Source organism: Tiliqua scincoides, chromosome 1 (genome assembly GCF_035046505.1).
Source record: "Tiliqua scincoides isolate rTilSci1 chromosome 1, rTilSci1.hap2, whole genome shotgun sequence".
In the NCBI taxonomy this organism is placed as follows: domain Eukaryota; kingdom Metazoa; phylum Chordata; class Lepidosauria; order Squamata; family Scincidae; genus Tiliqua; species Tiliqua scincoides.
The window spans coordinates 80,624,339-80,643,667 of record NC_089821.1 but is presented as its reverse complement, the minus strand read 5'-3'; the positions used below and the strand labels follow the sequence as shown (position 1 = coordinate 80,643,667).

The 19,329-nt window shown below is 45.0% G+C and overlaps 1 pseudogene; it reads left to right on the top strand.

Annotated features, from left to right (window-relative positions):
- The first annotated feature begins 791 nt into the window (after positions 1-791).
- On the top strand, positions 792-911 carry LOC136638074 (5S ribosomal RNA; annotated as a pseudogene).
- Positions 912-19,329: the final 18,418 nt, after the last annotated feature.

The following is a 19,329-nucleotide window of genomic DNA, read 5'->3' as shown; positions in this document are numbered from 1 at the left end:
ATCTGGATAACCATCAGATACAATTACGGTATTTATAAGATGGGACAGAAGATTGCGCAAACATTTTCAAGTGTGATCTACTTGAAACTATAATTTACAGTGCAATCCTAACCTGTGCCAGCACAGCCAGGCTGCATAGCCTGTGTTGTATCCAATGCTGGTCAGGAGGTGGCTGGAGATCACTTTGGAGTAAGGGGATATGTTTCTGTCTCTAGGGGGCTTCTTGGATCTTCACTAGCTATTTAGTTAGCGCACATCCGGGAAGATCATGTAGGGCTACCCGACCTGGAAATGGGGATATGGCATGGGCTGCAAATTGTAGTAAGTAGATCATGTTTAAAGATGTGTATGCAAACTTATGTCCCACCATGTAACTATCATCACTGTATTTAACAGTTGCTCAGATCTTGAAAATTTGCTTCTGCCCATCAGAAGCAACATAATTACATTCAGACCAGCAGACTTCAGAGCTGTTGACCTAGGCTAGGGTCCTCTCCAGAACAGTACAGACCACCCAGACGTGAGAGCAACAGCCTGGCTGCTATTCTCTCACAGAGAATGTTTTCATGCTGACAAACTAGAGTTCCCTCATTTCTATGTTAAAAAAAAATTCAGAAAATTTAGATTCTGGGGGGAGAAAGCACATCCCCTCTCATCTCCCTGCAGACACTCATGTGCCCAACATCTGAAAACTGAACTTGAGATGCAATGAGATAACCAATTTGGGGCCTTTGTTTCCCAATACATATTAAGTTGTCAAATTTGTCAGTATAGTATTTAAGAAGGTCTTATCCAGCAGCAACTGTTACCCTGCACGTGCCCGATCTCATCTGATCTCGGAAGCTAAGCAGGGTCAGGCCTGGTTAGTACTTGGATGGGAGACCGCCTGGGAATACTGGGTGCTGTAGGCTTATACCATAGTCTTTCGAGACTGAAGGATGCCAACCATATCCAGGAGCAAAAGGTGCCCATGACCCTTGCTTTAATGCATCATGAAAGAAAAAGCAAAAAGGTGCATACTTAGGAGCTTTTGTGATCGAAGCTAGCAACAATGCATGCTCCCCTTCCCCTCCCTTCTGCGCTCACCACCACTGTTTAAACTACACTCTTTGGTAAGGAGTCTGGGTGCCTTTCAGATGTAAATATTTTACAAGAGAATACCATATGGGAGACGCAGCTGTTTGTTTTTATTAGCAAAAAGTAAATGAATCTCTTCACTTTGCCCAGAGATTTTATAGAGGCCTGATCTACAGCTCTCTGCCAATATTTAAATTACCTTAGCTCAGATTAACCTCGAAGTAGTACTTGAACTAGAGGTGGCCTCTACCGATTGAGCACAATTTCAAGATGGCAAAAAAGGAAATCAAGATGACATGAAGTTTGGATTATCGAGGATTCCCTATGTTGGTTGAAAACAATGACTCTGAGCTTACTGCCAAGGGGAACATTTTAGTTCTATAGTAAGTCATGATTATATTTAAATATTTACAGAAGACCATGCCTTCTGAAAGTTAATTAATAAAAATCAGAGAGGAGCAAATAAATTGTAACCATGGTGTGCCCCATGAATGGAATCCGGTCATTATCTAGAGCCCAAACTGGTTTTTATCCCATATTTCTAGCATTTACAGTAGGCACACTCCATCCTGGGGTCAATTCAGAAAGGGATCAATGAGCAGAGCTATTTACTTGAAAGTCTGGGAGAACAGATTGATTTCTCAGAGCTCAGTTCAAAACTGGAAACCCTATAACATGCCTGTTCACCTATGACTGGATGCACACAAACCCTGATGAGTCCCACAAGTCTACAAATAAAGCCCCTGCCACCCTCTTCCCACTTACCTGGTCTGGTGGCCACAGCTGCACCAACACTGGTGGAAACTACATCTCTCAGGGCACATGTCGTATGTTTGACACTAGCATTCTGAGCCCCATAGGGAAGGAGAAGGCAGGTCTCTCAAGCATCCAGTTCCCATCTGTTGCCACTGATATTGTTATTGCAGCTGCCCCCAGGCCAGACAAGTGGGAAAGGGGCAGCAGCCAGTGAATTAGGGCAAAGTTCTTCGCTTGCTCAAATAACCATTCCAGCAGGAGAAGAACTCTCAAGTCATGATGCTCGTGGTATAATTTACGTGATCATTAAGATCCACCAGAATTTGCTCCTGATCTAGAGCAATATTCTTCAATCAATGGGGTCACAAAGCCTCAGTTGTGGGGGTCACAACGACTTACAAGAACAGAAAAGGTTGAAGACCACTGGACTAAAGCACCACCAAGGAAAGGAGGAGATACCAGGACATTGTATCCCAGTCCTGCTCAGATTGCATTCCAGTCTTGCCCACCTTTTGCTCCTGGACAAGAACAATTGTGCTAAAATAGCTTTCATTAGTGCCAGGCTTCATGGTAACTTTTTTCTGCTTAAAAGGAATATTTAGTTATAGTGAACAGTGCTGGAAGGGCGTAATGGGGGCAGGGAGTAAGTGGCAACTCCCACCAGTGGGGAGTGGGGGGGCGGGGGGGCACAGAGGACCCTGGGAGGGGGTGGGATTAACGGTGGGTCAGTCTCATACTTTTGTTTGTTTGTGTAGGTTGTGGCATGAAAAAAATTGAAGACCACTGGTCTAGGAACTTACAAATTGAGATAGTTGTCTCCAGTCTGCCATTTTCAGAACAAAAGAGAAATTTGGGACAAACCTGAGTCATCCACATCCGAACAGTGCAGCGGTTAAGTCAAATGGTACATTGTGCTCCAGTCTTACTGGACTGTACCACCAGAGAGCAGATAGGCAATCATAGATTGAATACTCTCCCATGCAACAAACTCCTTCTATGCACAAAATGACCATTCAATCTAGTCTTCTTCTTGACTTGCTAATGTTTTAATGCTTTTAAACATGCAAACTTCCTTCCCACACACACCTGACATGCAGCAGCCCAGAAAAAAGTTTTCACTCTTGAATCTTCCAAATCTGGTTGGCTGTAACAACAAATTGCTTGGTTAGTGCACTGGAGTGATTCTCACAGAGTAAGGTACATGGGAATGTTAAATTGAAAGGGAAAAAGCCATGTGAATTTTGCAGACAAGATCTTTGAACAGAAGCTGAAAGGAATCTAATATACTTCTAGGGGATAGCGGATGTCCCCAGTACTTGTTGTTGGAGAGGTTCTCTCTGTCATTCCTGTCCTCTTCCTTCCGATTCAACTTGAAGAATTCCTAAAATTAATTTTGGATTTGGTGCAGGCACCGTTTGCTGCAATTTTCAGTTTATATGCAGTCACATCAAAATTCCTTTTTGTACATTTTCATTTAATACGGTCTTGTGCTCAGTTGGTAGCCAGTAACCAAAAAAAAGCACAAGCTGAAACCCAACCTGCTTCAAAGTGCTTATGCCCAGCAGTCTAAACCAAGTCTAGATATAAAAATTGGAAGAATGAAAGACTGTTCATAGACCAGTGCCATGCCACAAACAAGATAGGATGATTCTAAAACCACAGAATCTGGGTGGAAATTCAGTTTCTTAAGCATCTTTCTCACAAAGCACTCCTCAAAATCCAAATCGAGTTTCCATGCCAGAGTCAATGACTTAGTCCAGAACCACACATATGGATTAAAACATTAAACTGAGGTCAATCCTGACTTAGAAGTATATTCCAAACATTCCATGAAGTAGGTTCAAGAATCATATTCCAAAGCAGACAATGTTTTCCTGCCTCTAGTCACTATTCAAGTATGTTATTACCATAAACCTATTTCCAAGTTGGTTCGGTCTACCATTTTGAATTTTTGCTACAGATGGAGAAATGTCTAAAGTCAGCACTAAGTTGAATTTCCTTCTATATAAATGGATTACATTTAGGATGTAAAATACTTACTGGCTAAGGTATTTCAATTTTTATATTGATATACATGGAATCATTTCAGAGAAGCGCTCAATGCTAGAACATAAACTTACAAACTTACAAAGGCAACTATAACATTAACAATTTACACTGTTATACAAATGTACATACGAATTCCAAGAAATTCCTTTACTCTTTTAAAACGTACATTCCTCCAAGCCATCCTCTGTATAATGAAAGGAAAAAAATGAATTCATATTTGGCTAGATGGTGGAGACAAAAAATCAGGTAGGCAATGAAAGCTTGCCATTTTGCCACTAAAGAGGTCCAAAGTTCTAGTCTCCTGTATCAGCAATATTTGACAGATGGGGAACCAAAGTCTACAAATAGTGGCTAAATGCAGTCAAGGGCAGAAGTGAAAAACTAAGTGCCTCAAGGACTGGTGCTTTCCAACCTGTTCATTAATTACCTGGAGATAGGGTTAAACTGTGTGGTGGCCAAATTTGAGGGTAACACTAAACTTTTCCGAGTGGAAAAAACCAGAATGAATTGTGAAAAGTTCCAGAAGGATCTCTCCAAACTGGGAGAATGGGCTCCAAAATGGCAGATGGATTTAGGTGTAAGTAAGTGTAAAGTAATGCACATTGGGGCAAAAAACCCCAAAACTTCACATATAGGCTAATGCAGCAGTTCTCAAACTCCTAGGGAGTTCAAGCCCCGCTGTAAGTCCTTGTGGGGAGGGGGCGCAAGGCAGCGACACAATCACCAGGATCATGTCGCTTTGAAGGGGTGCAAGGGCTTGCTGAGACTTATCACAGCCTGCAGCAGCTTGTGGGGGGGGGCAGGGAGGGAATAATTTTGATCACTCTCTTCTGTACTTTTTCCATTTCCACTATATCCTTTTTGAGATGTGGTGACCAGAACTGGATGCAATACTTCAGGTGTGACCTTACCATCGATTTATACAATGGCATTATAATATTAGTCATTTTATTCTCAATACTTTTTCTAACGATCCCAAGCATGGAATTAGCCTTCTTCACCCCCGCCATACATTGGGTTGATACTTTCATCGAGCTGTCCACCTACACCCCAAGATCCTTCTCCTAACACAGACAGCTCAGAACTCATTAGCCCAGTGGTTCTCAAACTGGAGTGTCATGATGCCCCAGCCAGAGAACCCTGTCCTCTGCCCCCTTAAGGAGTGGGGGGAGGCAGCGACGAGATCACCAGGATCGCGTGACTTTGGAGGGGTGCAGGGGCATGCTGAGACTTACTATAGCCTGCAGCAGCCACCTGGGGGTGCAGGGAGCCCCACACCAGCCCCCACAGGACTCCCCAACATGCAAAGAATGTACAGATAATGATCACGACCCACTTCCGGTTTGTGATTGCAAAACTGGAAGTGGGTTGCGATTGTTATTTTGCATGTCTCTGCATGTTGGGTAGGCCACCTTGAAGTAGGCCACCTTTCTCACCGCAGACACTCACCCATAAGTCGACCCCACAGATAAGTCGAGGGCAAGTTTTGAGTCAACAATCATGGAATTTTCTATGACCCTCGGATAAGTCGGGGGTTAAACTTAGGGGGGGGGTCTCTGACTATAGTTTTGTCTGATTTTACCCGAGGCCAGATCCTGAAAAATAACCTACCACTAATTGTTACCTAAGAACTGTAGTTTCTAATTTATTAAAAACACAGTAAAATATAATAAGATACATTTTTATTGCTTTTTAAATTCTGGTCTTCACCACCTTTTTGTAAACACTATCAGAGTAAGTGCACTGTAAACAACATACCAGTGGTTCCCAATTCACGTACACCCAGGGACACTCAACAGGACCTTTAGGGGTACTTGAAAAAGAATGGAATAATGGCAGAAAAAGGCAGGCCGTGCTCCAGAATGCACGGCCTGGAAAGGAGCTAGCTAGTTGGCTGTGAAAGCCCCACCAATAGCTAGTTTTTGGCCATCAATTCATGTGTGAACCAGTGATTGAAAACCAGCACAGTAAAAAAGTCGAAACATAATATGGAAAGTGATCAGTCACCCAGAATTTCTCAGCACACTTCTGGTGCAAAACAATGCAAAGGCAGAGTCTTCTGTTCTTCAGACAGATGAAAAGAGAAAACAGGTGATGAATACATGAAGTCTGGGCTTTCATATGGAGGAGATGAGGGCTTGTCTTACTAATTGCAAACATTTGGCTAATAGGAAGGGTACAATTTATGGAAATGGGCTGCCAAGGGATATGCCAGTGAAAAAGGTTGAACCAGGAATCAAATCCACCTTTAAGGTGTCTGGTGTGATAAGCCAGAAGCTCTACGTACAACATACAACCCATAACTGGAAGCGTGCAATTCAGTTCACAGCAGAGAGATGTGGCTGCATATATTTGCAGCCCTTTTTACTCAGAAGTAGACCCACTGCTTTCCATGGGTGTTATTCTGAAGTCAGGGTGCACTGAATTGTAGCCTGGGAAGGAGGGTCCCATCCTGGTGTTTCCAAAAACAGACCTGCTTTGCAAGCATTTGCCAAGCAGAACCAGAACCAGGCTGTAACAGAAGGAAGATTAAAAGGTGAACTTTGGCTGGAATGTCCCAGTTGCCGTAGAAGGATCTCTGCTCTGCCTGCCTGCCGCCTGCCTGCAGCTTGAGAAACTTGGCGCCTGCCTGTCTGCCGCTTGAGAAAGGAAACTGTTCAGAGTTGAAAGGCTCTGCCCTCTGATTGACCCGGAGATCAGGCCAAGTGAGAATTGGAGCTTGACTACTGGGCAAAAATTTCACATATTATACGTGAGTATCTACGGTATGTTCTTATGCACTCTATCCGGAACTCTCGTATTCAGATCCAAATCTAATGCTATTTACTGAATCACATTTTGGCTCTCATAAATTCAGGTCATACCAAGCTTCTTTCCACTGTAATGTAATCATAATAATGATTATATTATGATTATAATAGAAGTGTGCCATATGTGGGAGTGTGAGGGCCTGCCAAACAAAAAAAAAACAGCACTGCCTAAAGTTTTCGGGATTTGTGCTTTTAGATTTGTCAGCAGTCACAGACAAAGGACAAAAGAACTACAAAGAACCCCACAAGACTTCCTCCTCCTCCCTGTGGTGAGTGCAAGTCCCGGCACTTTTCAAGTCCCAAGGGTGGCTGACCTTGCTTGAGGTGCTCAGGCCTCACACGGGTTTCCCAACTGGTTTTGTAGTCTTCAGGTTTTGTGGTCTTTCCTGTTTGGAATACCTCCCTGGAAGCTGCTTCACCCAGCTGTTTGCCTTGGCTTCTGGTGTGGGAGAACTCCACCAGTTGGGGCAGTCTGGGATCCACAGGACTTCTGCTGCAGCTTCTTCTGCTGTCCCGCCTTTGGGGCTTGCTGCTTTCTTCCCTGGCTGCTGAGGAAGCACAGGTGGGTCAAAGCTTCTCCCTCCCTCTTCCAGCTTACATTCACCTTGCCCTCCTCACTTTCTGTTTTACCCTTCTTTCATGCACCTGCTCTCCCAGCCATTCTGCCCCTTTCATCAGTAAGGTCGCCATCTCTGACTGAAGCTGCAGTTTATAGGGAATGTGTCGAAGGCCCAAATCCTAACCAACTTTCCAGCACTGGCATAGCTGTGCCAGTGAGACATGTGCTGCATCCTGCAGTTGGGGGGGCAGTCACGGAGGCCTCCTCAAAGTAAGGGAATGTTTGTTCTCTTACCTTGGAGCTGCATTGCCCTTATGTCGGTGCTGGAAAGTGGGTTAGGATTGCACCCAAAGTTAATCTTCAGTTAGGTTTAACAATAGCTGGTTCTACTGAATCTGCTGTTCTATTCTTACTGTGTAAATGCCAAGTTATGAACTCAGCCTTGTGTCCAACTGTGTGTCTGTGTCCGTGTCTGAGTGTGTGTGCTAGATTTCTAGCAAATATCTTACAGAAGCTGTTTATAGAGATTTTTTTCTGCAATATGATGGAATGCTGGAAATGCCTGGAGGCCCTGTTAAAATCTCCCAGACTGCTTTCAACAGTCAACTGGAGAATGAGACTGATTTCTGGAGACTCCAGGCCAATTCTGGAACTTTGGCAACCCTATCTCTCAATATCTTATATAGCTGGGGAATCAGTGGAAGAAGACTGATCAGCTGAGCAATACTCAGTGAACAGAAGCGTGGAAGATGAGCAAGCTGGCTTTCATCAGGCTACTTGATCCTTCCAGCGCTCTCTTGAGTAAGTGGTTTTGACATTTCCTATGTCTATGGATGCTCTTTGCACTCTTCTCCATTGCTTCAACTACCCTTTCACTGGGCTCGATATTGTCACACCGGCATTCTTAAAGTTTCCTTATCTTAATCTTTTCAAATATAAAATCCAAAGCAGCCTAGTGATAATGCCTCCAAAGTAAACTGAAACATTCCAATAAATAACTGTGAATTTTGAAGCTGATAATGGCATCATGGTCAGGCTGCCATCAGGCTTGAAACAAAGACTAGGGCCAAATCCTTCCAGTCTGGTGCAGCTGTGCCAATGGGGTGTGCACTGCATCCTGCGGTAGGGGGGCAGCCACGGTGGCCTCCTTCAGCTAAGGGAGCTTTGATCCCTTTCCTCAGGGCTGCATTGAGGCTGCTTCGGCACTAGAAAGTTGGATAGGATTGCTCCTAGGATGTTTCTGACAATACCATCCAAGCCAGTCTGCTTACCTTGTGACACAAGTAGGATTGCTCACATACTCCTCCCAACATTCAGTCCATTCCTCCTGATCACATGCAGGGGGAGGATTCATCTGAACAGTAACATTCCCAGGAGTGGCACAGCACTAAGTTTTGCAGGGTGCCTCAATGTATCCTATAAGCTGCCCTTCAGCTTTGCTGTTGGAGCCTTTCCAGGTGGTGAGAGCAACGTGGAGGCATCTCCTCTGCACTGTTCTCGCCACCCAGAATTGCCGCATTGCTCTTGTTGCCGTTCCCTTTGGGAACGCTACTGCATCTGAATCACTTCCTTGCACATGATTTAATGCAACATAAAGTAATAATTATATTGCCTGTGAGGGGATGGTTTGAATGAACCCTTCCTAATTTAATAAGGAGAACTAAAATGAGCCCTGGAAGAGAGGACAGGTTGCCTGCAATTCCGATACTAATGCCAGGTAGGCTGGTTGGGTTGGACATATTGTTCAAACAGCCCATTGTCCTCTCAGCAAAGTGTCACAAGGTGTTAGTAAGGTCAAACTGGAGAGAAAGTATTTTAAAAATGTACAGCATGGGATAAATTCCTTTTATGAAAAGGTTGGGCAAAGGACTCTGCTGCTGGGGTAGGGAACAAAAGGCCTCTCGGCCTAGCTTGCTTGGTAAGGCGTTTTCATTGGCCTGTTAAGCTTTGTTCTGCTGTCATTTGTGACACACCCATAAACCCATCATACCAGGATACAGAAGCACATGTTTTTCTGTGAGAAAACCCATGACGGGCTGGATAACTGCTCATGTGCTATATAGTACATCAAATCCATAATTAATAAGGAATTGGTTAATGGAGAAGGTGGTTGATTAATGAGGATACAGGATGTCTGGTGTTTAGAGCTAACATGATCTCACTTGACTTCTTCCTAGTACCCTGGAGTTGACCTGATGAGTCACTTAAGTCCTATGCCAGCTTTTGAGTATTTTCCAGAAGTGGGGGGGAAAAAAAACATATTCCAAAATCCTAGGTATCAGCTTCAAAGGATTGGTTGCCAGCTTCAAAGTTTTAGCCATCAATTCCGCACACAGTGATTTTAAAAAATGTCGTCATTAGTAGATGGAAGGATCTGAAAAAGGTACAAGTACTGCTGCAGCCTTTTCACAGTCCTACAGTGACATGCCTCATGGGAATCAAATTTGACGTTTATACTTGTTGCCTTTGCTGTTTTATGGTTCAGTCCTATTGAGCATTTACCACCATGGATCTCACTATCTACCACAGTGAAAGCCATTATGTTGCGTAAACGTTGTGCCAGCGTCATGCATGTCAGAGTTGCCAGGGCAACTCTGTTTTCATTCTGGTTTTGTTGATAGTGTTTGTTGAGTGATTAAGGGCGCAATCCTAACCCGCACTGGAGCAGGCAAGCCAGGAGGCTTGCGCTGCATCCAACGCGGGATTGCAGCAAGCAGCGGCTCAGCCATGGGCAAGGGAAACCTCTTCCCCTTACCCGTGGGTAAGGGCTGCGCGCCCCTATGGGTCTCCTCGGACCTGCGCCACGTCTGGAGGTGGTGCAAGTCTGAGGAGAGCGGAGCGGCTTGAAGCCGCTCCTCTCGCCCCAGGGGCTGGGGTCCGGGATAACTGCCAGGTCCCGGCTCCGCCCCTGGCTCCCCGCACAAGCGCCCCCGGGCCGCCCTCCCCCTGCCCAGTAACGCCCCCTCCCGCCCCTCCCACCCCCTCCCCATGCCCACCTTTGCCACTTATGTCGGTGCGCTCACGCTGACACAAGCGGTGGCGCAGGAGCAGCGGCAGAGGCTTCTGCCTCCATCCACGCAGCGGCGCATCTGAATGGAGGAGACGTAAATGTGCTTTACATAACTGCCGGTTAGGATTATGCCCTGTATCGTATTAGGGAAGAAGTCATAGTTAGTAGTTGGCAACCTTCAGTCTCGAAAGACTATGGTATCGCGCTCTGAAAGGTGGTTCTGGAACAGCGTCTAGTGTGGCTGAAAAGGCCGATTCGGGAGTGACAATCCCTTCCACACTGGGAGCAAGTGCAGTCTGTCCCTGGCCTGTCTCCCTGGCTAAGGGCCTTCCTTCTTTGCCTCTTAGCCTCAGAAAAAGAAGGGAAGAAGTCATAGCTCACTGATAAAGTGCAGTGCTTTGAAGGATGTTGCAATATGCTTTGAAACCAACTGCTAACCTGTACAGCTCCTACAAGTGCCAGCTCTGGTCAGGACCCATATATAGTGCATTACAGTAATTTGGAGGTTATCTAGGCATACATGCCTAGTGACATATATACCACAGTGACAAGGTCTTTGTAACTAAGAATGGCAAGCAACTAGCACACAAAGCAAAGCTGGAAATCGACATCACAGTCACTGCCACCTCAGAATGAACCAGCAAGACCAGATTCCATTCGGAAGCTTTTATTGGCTCTCATCAAGCCCGTCACCGCCTCTGTACATCTAGTAAAGAACTCCACCACCTCACTAGTATGTAATGAAAAAGAGATAATTGTATGTCATCATATTGATAAAACCGAACTCCAACTCTGTGATATTTTTCAATGACTTCATGTAAAAGTTGAAAAGTATGGAAGAAAATAGAACTTTGTTGTGTTGGAGCATACAAGAAAGTATGCAAGGGGGCTAGAGTAAGTCCATAAGAATCAATGGCTCAGTCTTATCCAACTTTTCAGCACTGATGCAATTGTGCCAATGGGGCACATGCTGCATCCTGCTGTGTGGAAGGGGCAGTCATGAAGGCTTCCTCAATGTAAGATAATTTGTTACCATGGGGATGCATTGCGGCTACATCAGTGCTGGAAACTTGGACAGGATTGGGCCCTAAGAGATAAACTCCCTGTGTTTCTCTCCCAGTTAAGGTTATCTAAGGCAGTTGCTAACCCAGAACCAGGTCTGGAGCCATACTGAAATAAGTCTAGATAACACAGGCCAACACACATTTTGCTTCCTTAAACGTTACACCAATTCCTGGGTATATTTGGGGTGCCCTATCACGTCTAGTTTTGGAGATACAGTATAGCCTCTTTAGTGAATGACTCAAGCAGCTTCCTCATGAGGAAGCCTACACCATGGCTTCCTCATGAGGAAGCCGCTTGAACCATTCACTAATGAGGCTATGCTGTATCTGCAAAACTAGACATGATAGGGCAAAACGGATGAGATTTTTGGAATCGGCACCCCAAATTCATATCAAACCACCATAAAATTTGGGGAAAACTTTTCTGAACCTCAATTTTGTAGGACTGTGTAATCAATCATATCACTATCCAGTGATAGTGAGCTCTATCACATCAGCCACAAAAGGTACACTTGTGACTGGCCTATTGGTATCTTCCAGGAGTGGTCACATCATGGCCTTTGTAAGGAGACCAAGGACTTCTCCTTCTCTAACAAAGCACTAAGTAACAACCTGATGGTTTCAACCCATTTCTCCTAGTAGAAAAAGCCAGGAAAGGCAAAGATCAAGAGCTCTGCTCCTTGGGACCTTTCTGTTATATTTTACACAAACATATTTTTAAACTTTATGGTAAAAAGAGATTGTGCACAAAGTTTGGCGCTCAGTGGGGTCTTTGAAATAATAAACTCACTTTCACCATCTTTGGAAAAGGCCTTGAGAGTCATCCAGACTAGTTTTCAAGGGACTCATCAATGAGAAGTTCTCTCTTTAACACTTGGGCAGATGCCTAAACTGAGAGTTAAGCTCTTTTGATGATCTCTTCTACACAGGGAATGCAAAGACTCAAAAACAGAAACCTGAATTGGTTTGATATGTTGAGGCTTCTGATGGCACAACGCCTAAGGCATGGTAAATCCCCCTTTCTCCCTTCATTTACCTGCAATGGAAAGAAAACACTTGAGACTCATTAGAGTCTCAGTCTGGTGGGCATGGATGGAAGCTCTCATTTTTCCCAGTGTTATGGAAAAACTGAAATTAATACATTGGTTGCTACATCTGTTATTAACTCAGCTAAGTCAATACCAGTAACCTTGTTAACTGGAAACATCTTTGTGCTCACATACCCAAATATCCCTGGTGTAATAGAATCCCACTGGTGTCATTTGGTTGTGAAAATACTGATGTCATTTATTACCACTGGAATACCAATAGGTAAGCCAGATGGCTAATAAAACTTGAAACCTTCCCCCCCCCCCGGGTCCTGGTCTAGGGTAGAGGACTAACTTGGTATAGTTGGTGAAGCTGCTCTTACTCTCATATCTGTATCATTTAAAGGTCAATTATGACATATAGCAACAAGAACTTGGACTGATTTTTAAACACAACACTGCTATGTGGTGGTCCTTAATGACATACAAACAAGTTGCATGGATGACCAGTAGCAAGTAGTGTCATTAGTGGTAATTAGTGGTTGAATCCAATTCTATACATGTGGGCCCAATGCAGCTCAAGTTAGGGTGCATGCAGATGTAGTTGAAAACAACAATCACCATGAGACCAGTTGGGACAATATTGACTTTGACTGGGCTGCCTCAGTGCATGGGTGCACAATCTCCCCTGCCATTCCATTGCCATACAATTGCACAGGGCAATGCATTCGAACAACCTCTAACATGCAAACCTAACATCTAACCTGCAAATTAAACAGAGTCACTGGCAGCTGGCCATACACCTCTGCTGGCCAGAGGATACCCTGGCTGTGCATTCTATGGCTGAGGATGACATAGCCCAGAAGAGGCAACACTAGAGCAGAAGACTGCAGCTGCTTGAATGAAATGGCACTTTGAGCCACTTGTCAGTCATAGGCAAGAAGGTATGATGGTGCATTGCTGGGGTGATGGGGACACCACATCTCATGTTTGGGCTTGAGGAGATCAGGATGGCCTTGTGAAAGGCCTTCTCATGAACTTGTACACCACATCATTCTTTATTTAAATGTCTAGAGAGATTTGTGCTGGATAGGAGAGACATCTGGATAGCTGGTCACTCTGGACCAGCCTGGACATCAAGAAAATTCACAATGAGCCCAGTGAGAGTTAAGAAGGAACTAGGGGTCACAACTCTCTTCCCTTGTCAAACTGAGTCACTACAGGAGGAGGATGCACCATCTCTGAATGCAGAGAGAATGGAGGACCCACAAATACATATTCATGCATGTAGAGGTGGATCAGACAAACCATACTTTAAGTGATTAGATGTCAGCAGGAAAGCATGCTGGGGGTGGAGAGAGATGTGCACCCCCAGACTCCTACCCAATGCTATGAGGGTGGTCTGGTTGGAATATCATACAAACCAGTCTGGTTTTTTTTTATATTTTTGAGGGAGGAGCTTCCTCTAACTTTCACTGCTGCAAGACTTGTTGTAGAACCAGCTGTGTACAGCAGTAATTGGCTAGCAGTAGATAGTACACACCAGTATCTTTCCTCCCTTCTTTCCAAACTGTTTACAACATTTTACAAATGGATTTCATTTTTAAAAAAATGGTGTTTCATGGATGCTTATCCATTCATTTGGCACCTAATTTTTTCCCCCCTCTTAACTAGCACAATCCATTTGGAAGATGTAAATAGAGGGGGGAGGAAGTGCAGCTGTTAGCCAATCAGTGCTGAACGCAGCCACCTACCAACTATTTAGCACTCTGGAACTCACTTCTGCTGTAAAACCTACAGAAATAATTTTCCCTGTACTCAATTCTAGAGAATAAATACATGTCAACAATGTGTTGAGCATGTTTTTGGAACGCGGCAATTCTGTTTCCTATGTACTTATACATCTATGTTGGTGTACATCTGCGTGAAACAGAACTCACGGCCCAATCCAACCCCCCACTATGTTACAGCATGCAGCTGCACCAATGGAATGCACAGCATACTATGGATGGGGGGGACAATCGGATAGCCTGCAGGAGGTAAACCTTTTTCTTACCTCCTGGTAGGCTGGCTGATCATAGATGGGTCTCCTCACACCTGCACTAGCAAGGTGCAGTTTGAGGAGAGCCAGGGAGTGTATTGGGCTGGAAAATGGGGGATAAGATCAGGAGAAAGTGACTGCCATCAGATGCAGCTCCTCCCACCCTTGACAAGCCCCCCAGTTAATCCCCTTCTCCACCCCTGCCCTCCTTCTTCCCACCCACAAACTGCCGCATGCACCAGCCTACCTGCCCTGGTAGGGATCTGTAGCGGTGGGAATCTACCACTGCAGCTGCAACAGCAGCCTCAGATGGCCCAGCAGGGTGGGATTGTCTCACCATCTCAGGACCTTTTATGCCAGAAGGATAGTAGTCCTGCTGTCATAAAAGGCCTGTAGGTTTGGGTTGTATGTCCCAATGAAACCAATAGAACAAGTGAGTCCCACTTCTGTCCACAGGATTTAGTCATAACTAACTTTAACAGGATCAAGGCTGTGTGTCCTTATGGTCATGTTTTTGGAAATGTTTTATTGCCTGTTTAGCCAGTAGATTGAGAACTAAAGTAGATATGATATGAAAGATCTATTGGATCATTCAACACTTTTTTTTTTCTTCTTCTCTAAAAACATGTGTGGGCTCTCTGGAACTGACTGAGGCTGTGGAACTAGAGGGGAGGGAGTTAAACCTTTTCTCCTCAGCCATTTCCACAATGGAAACTGCCCTCCAAGTTGCTATTAGTCAGAGATGGTAATGAAGACAGGTATCCTTATTGTACTGTCTCCCCTATCCTGCTGCCGAGTAGCCCAGTCCTGAACTACCCGGGGGGCCCAGGCTCAGCAGCACCGAGAAGGGCTACCGCTGGATCCTGAGCATCCCGAGCTACTGTGGGAGGCACCTCGGGAGAAGGGAACTTTCGTCCCCTTCCGCCGAGTAAGGTAAGCAGCCCCGCAATGGGGCTACTCACTTTACGTAAGGTAAAGGCACTCGTGTAGGGCACACAGCCCTACACGAGTGCCCTGGATCCTGCGGAGCAGAGCTCCGCGGACCCACCTCCCAGCCCTCCCCCAGGCACGCCTCCAGCCCACCCCCTCCCTGTGTCACACCTCTCCGGCATGCCTCCTGCCTGCCCTCTCTCCACCCCACCAGCCTCCCCCCTCCTCGGAATGCCTCCTCCCCACCCCCCCTCCCCCACCTACTGTTCCACAGTTTGGCAGTCCGGGAGACCACCAAGCTATGGAAGCTGGACGACCGCCCCACGCTAGCCCAGCACTGGCCGGCGCTGGGCTAGCACCGGCAGGAGCCTGGTGGTGAGGCTGGCAAACATGCCTTATGGCACATTTGCGACAGTGCTCGGCGGCATGGAACCATGCCACCAAGCACAAGATTGGGCCCTTAAACAGTCTGGAAGGTGATTTCATTGAGAAAACAGCAATATGGGAAAGAGTTAGCTCTCCCCCCTCAACTCATGGCCCTGATACAGTTCTGGGGATCCAAAACTTCTGTTAACACAACAGAAAAGACATCAGGAAATACAAGCATGGATTGCACACATCATGTCTAGTTTGGCACTTACATACCATTCCCATCCATTCTTATTCAGAAGTACAGGGTGCGCCACTTAATGATGGGGATGTGTTCTCCTATCCCTGCCATCGTGTGATAACCGCAGACACTCACCTATAAGTTGACTCCACAGATAAGTTGAGGGCAAATTTTGAACCAACAATCACGGAATTTTCTATGACCCTCAGATAAGTTGGGGGTTAAACTTAGGGGGGGGGGTGTCTCTGACTATAGTTTTGTCTGATTTTACCCGAGGCCAGATCCTGAAAAATAACCTACCACTAATTGTTACCTAAGAACTGTAGTCTCTAATTTATTAAAAACACAGTAAAAGATCAAGGTACATTTTTATCCTTTTTTAAATTCTGGTCTTCACCACCTTTTTGTAAACACTATCAGAGTAAGTGCACTGTAAACAACATACCAGTGGTTCCCAACCTGGTATTCATGTACTCCCAGGGGCACTCAACAGGACCTTTAGGGGTACTTGAAAAAGAATGGAATAATGGCAGAAAAAGGCAGGCCGTGCTCCAGAATGCACAGCCTGGAAGGGAGGTAGCTAGTTGGCTGTGAAAGCCCCACCAATAGCTAGTTTTTGGTCACCAATTCATGTATGAACCAGTGATTGAAAACCAGCACAGTAAAAAAGCTGAAACATAATATGGAAAGTGATCGATCACCCAGAATTTCTCAGCACACTTCTGGTGCAAAACAGTGCAAAGGCAGAGTCTTCTGTTCTTCAAACAGATGAAAAGAGAAAACAGGTGATGAATACATGAAGTCTGGGCTTTCATATGGAGGAGATGAGGGCTTGTCTTACTAATTGCAAACATTTGGCTAATAGGAAGGGTACAATTTATGGAAATGGGCTGCCAAGGATATGCCAGTGAAAAAGGTTGAATCAGGTTGAATCAAATCCACCTTTAAGGTGTCTGGTGTGTTAAGCGAGAAGCTCTACGTACAACATACAACCCATAACACAAAACTGGAAGTGTGCAATTCAATTCACAGCAGAGAGATGTGGCTGCATATATTTGCAGCCCTTTTTACTCAGAAGTAGACCCACTGCTTTCCATGGGTGTTACTCTGAAGTCAGGGTGCACTGAATTGTAGCCTGGGAAGGAGGGTCCCATCCTGGTGTTTCCAAAAACAGACCTGCTTTGCAAGCATTTGCCAAGCAGAACCAGAACCAGGCTGCAGCAGAAGGAAGGAGAACTTAGGCTGGAATGTCCCAGTTGCCGTAGAAGGATCTCTGCTCTGCCTGCCTGCCGTCTGCCTGCTGCTTGAGAAACTTGGCGCCTGCCTGTCTGCCACTTGAGAAAGGAAACTGTTCAGAGTTGAAAGGCTCTGCCCTCTGATTGACCCGGAGATCAGGCCAAGTGAGAAATGGAGCTTGATTACTGGGCAAAAATTTCACATACTATATATATAGTATATACTATATCTATCTATCTATATGTATATATCTACACACTCTCTCTCTCACTCACTCACTCTCTCTTCTCTCTCTGAGTATCTATGGTAGGTCTTTAAGTGAACATTCAGTTCAATTTTTTGCCTTTGCTGTGTAAACACACACTCCCTGCCAGGCACTGCGCAGGCTACTGGAGATAGATTCCCTTTTCTTTGCATTAAGAGCCTCTCTGTTGTGTAAACGGACACTCTGCTGCAAGCTGTGGGAGACATGATTGCCTCATTAAGAGTATCTTTATTTGCTTTGACCACCGTCATATATCTGGTCTCTTGTGAAGCAAAAGGTTGTTAAGCAGCGCATGCCTGTAATTCCCATTTATTTCAATTTGTTTTTTACCTGCAGATCTGTATAGTACAGACCTGTAGGAAAGACTTTTAAAAAATCTATAGAAGAGTTGTGGCAACAGTGAGCAGCTTCTCCTACCACTGTCTTAGATGAATCTGACTAGGACTCTGTTGAAGACTTCTTTCTTTCTTTTCTTTTTTTCAGAAGGCACAGTTTGAGCAAGCCTCCTTCCATATAACACTTCCACATGGTCTGAGTATTTCCCTCTCACCATATGTGCTCCACTCTTTCTGAAAGAAGGATTGTAGACCACACACCTCTCTGGCAAAGAAGCTCCACACTGCCCGCAGTTCTAAGCCAAGCTGTTTTGTTCTATAATAGTCTTGACCTCTTTAGTGTTTACAAGGTTACAAGTCATTGTCCTGATGTGCATGATCCAAGAAAAAACACACACATGGCCTTTGTAAAATAATTAAGTACCATTTTACGTAGCTTCCCTCTCTTTTCTTTTTTTCTTCATATAAAACTAGAATCCACGTCATTCAGCACTTGCTGGAATTTATTCGTGTACTTTGCGTGATCTGGGACCGCAAAAAATGCTTGTACCTGCTATTAATTTAAACTAATAGGAAGCAAGCCCCATCTCTCTGATCTGATTTGGCAACCCCACCAGGAAAAGCAGTGCTACCCAATTTCCATTTTAAGTAGGTTTCCCCTCAAAACTCAGTAGTGAGAGTTCAACCAAGAGCAGGCAAAAGTTTAAAAAGAAAGAGGAAAGATTTCTCAGGACGATTTGTAAATTGAGAGGTTATTAACGTTCACCAAGCCTACTCTAGGCAGCACCCTACTCTCTGACCTGCTGACCCCCGTGATGTTTGTGCTTACAATAAAAGCATTCAGGCGAAGAGTGGAAGGATAAAAGACAAGATTTAGGAGGGCTGCCCACATGCAATTTTTCTTCATTTTGCCTCATTTATTAGTAGATATACGGCAACAAAGAAAGTTGAACTTCAGAAGTCTCAAGCTGTTGTTTGTCTTTTAAGTTGAGTTCTTGCATCTATTACAAAGGCCACAATAATTTTTTTTTAAGACTAAGGGCCCAATCCTATCCAACTTTCCAGTGCTAATGCAGCCATGCCAACAGGGCATGGGTTGCATCGGGGGGGGGGCAGTCTTGGAGGCCTCCTTAAGGGAAGGGAACATTTGTTCCTTTACCTTGGGGATGCATTGCGGCTGTGTCAGTGCTGGAAAGTTGGATACGATTGGGCTGTAACTCGGCACAATTAGACAGAGCTTGCCATTCTAGTCAAAACTCTTTATGGGGTTCCAATTTTCTACTCTTATCCTCCCTATGGCTTGAGTGAGAAGTGCTCACTGCTCACTTTGCTGTCATGTCTCCATTCCCAGTTGCATTGCTAGGTATAGTTGTGACTACTACTACTGCAGAACAGGAGCCCTACCCAGAGGAAATATACCACTTAGTAACTACAATGTATACTACTTGGTATATACTACAGCGATGCTGCCTTCTGCAGAGTCACTTCATTTTCCGTGCTGACTGGCAACTGCGCTTCAGGTTGCAGGCAGAGGTCTTTTCTAACAGACATCTGACTGT